The sequence below is a fragment of the Hippocampus zosterae genome, chromosome 16 (genome assembly GCF_025434085.1).
Source record: "Hippocampus zosterae strain Florida chromosome 16, ASM2543408v3, whole genome shotgun sequence".
In the NCBI taxonomy this organism is placed as follows: domain Eukaryota; kingdom Metazoa; phylum Chordata; class Actinopteri; order Syngnathiformes; family Syngnathidae; genus Hippocampus; species Hippocampus zosterae.
The window spans coordinates 12,799,941-12,805,511 of NC_067466.1; positions in this window are offsets into that span (position 1 = coordinate 12,799,941).

Below are 5,571 nucleotides of genomic sequence, written 5' to 3' on the forward strand. Positions count from 1 at the left end.
TTCCATATATTGTATTGCATGAGAGATTACTCATTCATACACGATTACCTTCTCATTTAATTAACGTGCAATGTGTTGGACAGAAAGAAAAAAAAATTGACGCATTCATTTAAACATTCTGTAAATCCTTGAAGAACTTTAACCAGTATCGTTTCCAGCTTCTCTGTGTGTTAGCTTGGCGTTGGATGTTGACCGCAGCAGGATGAGGAGTCATGCGGACACGAGGGACTGGGATTAATCACAAATCTTAGTTTTAACATGGATAGCAACATGTATCGTCACGCGTAAGTGACTAACTGCTGGGTCCTCAGCTGGAAAAGCAACACATTTACTTGCCGTGTAGCCAGAGTTACGGCTCTCCGTCGGGAGATTCCGTGACGGTGGGCCCTCTGAGTGGGATTTGAAAAACAATTTGCACATCTGCTTCAAGTGTTGCCTGACGCTCCATTAAAATAATATTAATAATAATAATAGTAATTACTAGATATTGATGTTCGAGGGTGGCATGGTGCACGCTTCACAGTACAGAGGTGCAAGGTTCGATTCCGGCCCCGGCCTTCCTGTGTGGAGTTTGCATGTTCTCTTCGTGCCTGCGTGGGTTTTCTACGGGTATTCAGGTTTGTTCCCACGTTCCAAAAACATGCACGGCGACCATTTTCAGGATAAGCGAATTAGAAAATGGATGGATGTTGATGTTTGGTGTGTGGTGGTTGATGTGAAACCGTGACACGGGACAGACACCATTTTGAATATGGTGACATCCCTCTATTACCAGAAATAGAAGTGAGGTGTGGTGTGTGAACCACCCTTAACACAATCGCTTATGTGTAGCGTAAGGATTCGCATATACCTGCTTTCTGTTGTACACGCGGTTATGAATTCTCTTCTCAAGTTGGTCATGCGTTGCTGTCATTATTGTCACCGTGTAATTTGCATTCAAAAAGTACCACGACCAAACGGTCACTTTTGTGTGCAATATGAATCGCCTCGTGCGGTGTTTAACACGATGATATTGTGAGGTGAAGATGATATGTTTAATGACAATTGGTGTTTGTTGCCGTAGCTACACAATTTCTTCGTTCAGTCTACCATGGCTTTGCTTTGCTGAGTTTATCCAGGAATCCTTTTTTGTTTCGTTTTGTTTTTAAAGGAGGTATTAATATTGGCAGCGCGTTATGGTCGACTGAGAAAGTGGAGTTAAATGTCTTTGACTCACAAAGTCGCTCTTGAGTCGATTTGTATTGCAGGAAACTGACTCATGGCCCATTTAGAAGGTTTTCTCGTATAATTTTCCTTTCTCTCACTCTAATATGTTATTTGGGTTTCGCCAGCTCTGAACTAAAATTGTTTGAATCAGCCGAGATTGCAGGAAGCCATCAATCCGTTCAGTAAAACAGCCAGTTGCAGTTTTTTTTTTAATCCAAATTCTGACCTTACCCTGCATATGTACATTTATATATAGGGGTCCGCTGCATTTGTAATTTAGAGTCAACAAACAGATTTTTAAAATAAATATTGATGTGGGAGGATCTCAACTCAAAGTTGGCTAAGGAACAGATGGACCAGCTGCAATCTTTTGCTAAGTTACCATGGCGATGTGGAGTTGACCTTCTTCAGGTCGACTATTCCCGCACCACCCCCCCCCCCCCCCCCCACCGCCCCCGGTTCCCCTATCAATGCTTTTGCACTATATTAGGAGAGGCCAACAGAACCATGTTGACAATGGCTCATCGCAGCTATCGCCATACAGATACATGCTTGGAGAATGTAAACAAAGCTCTTGAGTACTTCATAAGCTTATACTGTAGTCAATATCACACAAAGAACGTCACTATTTTTCTTCTTAATATATGCAAAATGGCAGCAAGAAAAATGCATTTTTGCATCCAATTTCAAAGGTGGTCCCTGGTGTATTTCCGGGCCGGTCCTGGGCATCACAACCATCGTTGAAATAATTATGATGTTATGTCAGTGACCGGGTGATGTGATGATGTGTTGAAGCTCAGTTTGCCCCCGTTCTTCTTGTCAAATACTGTATAACATAAAAGAGTTGCAGCGCACGTGTTTCTTGCGTCCATGTTGTATGGATTAATAGGCGAGCACATCTGCACAACGCCACTCTGTATCTGCACAGTAATCTCCATGTTGAGGTCACAGCAAGCTGCTTAATAGTCACGGCTCCTCTCTAGGTACAGATTGGCTTTCCCTATCACCCACTATGGGATTCCTCCCACCCCTCAACCCCCCACTGTGCTAATCCTCACTATAAATGTGTAATAGATGTTTATTTCTTCTTCTTCTTCTTTCATGTTTTTACCGCAATGTCAGGAATGTGTGCATATAAGCAGAGCTCAAGTGTACACAATGCGGGTCACCCGGTTTGTAATGAATTGGTTTTCCTCATGGCTCCACGTTTACATACACTGAGTCCTAGTTTTGATTGACACTGTCAGGCAGGCAAGTGAACAGATGTGCCCCTATAACACTTTCTGGTTTCGCGTCGTCTTGTTGTTAACGGTAGCACCGAAATAACGAAGCTTCCAGAGATTATTCGGTGTATAAAAAGGAATGCAATGTCTGACTCTTTTGGATACATTGCACTTTCAGCAGCACTTGTGTTTTCCATTTTAGGAACTTGGAGTAAAAGGCTGTCATAATCTGCAGCGCATGATGAATACCTTTTCTCATTACTTAAGCCATTCATCTTCTATTAAACATACTCACTTTTTGGGTTTCGGAGTGTGCTGAGTGCCAGGCGTGTGTGGAAGGAGGTCATTTGTCACAGATTCCATGTGGTTATTTTTAAACAGGCCCTCAGTGTAGGTCTCATCGGAACAGGAAGTTCCTCATCAAATTAAGCAGGAAATATGTATTTTTGCCCAATGGCCTTTCACTCTCCATTTAAGCTATGTGCTCTGAGGTTACTATTAGACACAAAAGGATCATCTGAGTTGGGCAACTAAGACACAGGAGGGTCTGAGCCAAAATTTGAACCCAGGAACTCTAGGCTGTGACAAATACTGTTGATCAATCACTTTTGGTTCACTAATCCAATTCGTCATTTACATCGGCCCATGTGACACTGTTAATAATGGTTAACGCTTTCTGGGCCGTGCACCAACCACGAAAAGCTTTTTGCGGATCAGTGCTCTTATTACACACGGTATGTATTCAGCAGCTGAAACGTGACGAGTGGTTCTTGACAGCAATTGAAAGCCCTTCAGCATGGTCTCACGCACCGGGATGTCCCCGGCAAATGAACAGGGGACGTGAGCACGACACCACCCATTCCATCCTTCACTGTGGGAAGGAGATGGAAACAAATTAAATGACTGACAGCCGGCGCCTTCTGGGCCGAATAAAACAGCACCGCTTGTCTTTGGGAGTCACTGATGGAGTGGGTTGTGTCTCATTCAACTTGTATTCTCATGCCCCCCCCCCCCAACCACTACACACACTTTTTTAATGTAAGCATCTGGTGGGCAACCTCTGTGGTTTATATAAAACTACTTGAGAACCTTTTTCTAGCTCCATGTGTACTTATTGTGACTTCAAGATCTCTGCCTTACATAGACATGTTTGGGGTGCCACAAGGGTCAGTGCTTGTGCCAGTCCCATTTGCCCTCTATACCATTCCATTGTGCCAAATCATCAGAAAGCAGTGTCTTAATAATTCTATTAGTGTTTTTTTTAAAATCTTTGTAGCATTTTGAGATTAGTTTAAAATGCAACATTGATTAATAATAAGAATAAGAATAATATACTGTCAGTGGAACCTTAATCGTAGCAAATTTTCTCTTTGCAATTTTATCCCCTTATTACACCTCTCATCTTTTGGTTGACCAAAAAGATGCAAATGATGACAATTTAATGACCAGATGTAGTTGTTATGGCGTCCGCTGCGGACAGAAACTAGTTCACGGCTCAATTTGTCTGCTGTTGAGTAGGCGTCTTCGTTCAGTATCATCCTCCAGCGGCGTGGGTCAAAGATCTTCGGAGAAAGACTGTCTTATTTATTTATTTATTTTATTTATATTTTTTGTAGCCTACACAAATATCACCAATGCTGTAAAAGTTGATTTTCACAGCCACCGTGTAGCTGGAGGGGGTGAATTAAAAGCGATGCTCAGTTATCACACGCCCCATAGGAAGAAACAGTTTCTCACTTCGCGGTCACTGAGGTTGAGTGTGAAGTGTGGCTTTTCGGCTTTATTTGCCTGCACACACCTTGCAGATCTGTGTATAAAACTTTGTGAGCCATAAAGGGAGTGGCACATTTGAAAACATTCATAAACTTACAATGTAAGCATAGAAATGCCCCCCCCCAATATATATATATATATATATATATATATATATATATATATATATAGAGAGAGAGAGAGAGAGAGAGAGAGAGAGAGAGAGAGAGAGAGAGAGAGAGAGAGAGAGAGAGAGAATTTTAAAATGATTCATAACACTAATGTATCAAATGTACTGCCGACAGGTTTACTGTACTTATGGGTTTAATATTTATTCACATAAATCATTTCTGTACTAATGTCAGTCTTTTTGCATATTTAGAAATGTGTGTGGGTCCTTTCTCTGCCCTCAAAAAAAAAAAAAAAAAGAACATATGGTGACTCAGTGTGTAGGAGTCGTCGAGTGCCACCATGCATCAGTGTGGGATGAGATGCGAGATGAAGAGAAGGCTGTGGGAGAGATGGCTGTGCACCACCAATAGGTGGCACTGTACACTTTTGTGACCCAGACTGCTAGAGGCCAGTAAATTCACGCATGATTCTCCTGTATGGTCAAAACAAACAGGAAATTAGTTTTTAAAGTGCATTGAAGCACAATAGGTTGATTGAATTAAATCAACAGAGTTCTTAATCTGCTATGCAGCTTCTGTGTGTGTGCGCGTGCGTGCCTAGTTGCATGCGTGCAGTATTGTTTCTACTAAATGTATTCGAGTTGTTACATAAGAACAATTACGATGGTGTCATGGTACTGCGAATAGCAAAAATCAGTCAGAGCTTGACATCCCATGAAAGAGGTTTCTAATTTTGCAGTCCTAGTCTATAAAGCTGTATAAAATCAGGCATTTAGGCTCAAAATAATCATAATCGTTAAGAGTACATATTTTAACCCGTTTAAAAGATCCATTATCTTAGCCCAACAAACCAAAGGGTTTCAAGCAAACATCAGCATAACCACATCCTGTATTTTTTTAAATTATATATTTCCCCAGTGCAAAGGGCTGTTCCCTAAAAAATACTATTCAATGATGGCGCAAAACTGCTGCAAAATAAACCGAAATTAAGTGCAAGAACTCTCGTTGTGTATTTTTCCACAAAAATCAAACCTAGTAGCTAAGACATGTCTGCTATCTAGTAATGAGTTATTACAACTTTAAAACTTGCTATGCGGCAACCCTATTGTTTGTACTCTGGAAAGAGGAGGAGACGGAATAAGCCTTTCTCAATCCATATTTTCACCACATTGTTGTTGATTCTTGCTTGGTTTGAGTTACTGTTTTTTTTTTTGTTTTGTTTTGTTTTTGTCAGCTTTTGGCAAAGACTGCGCTTCCCA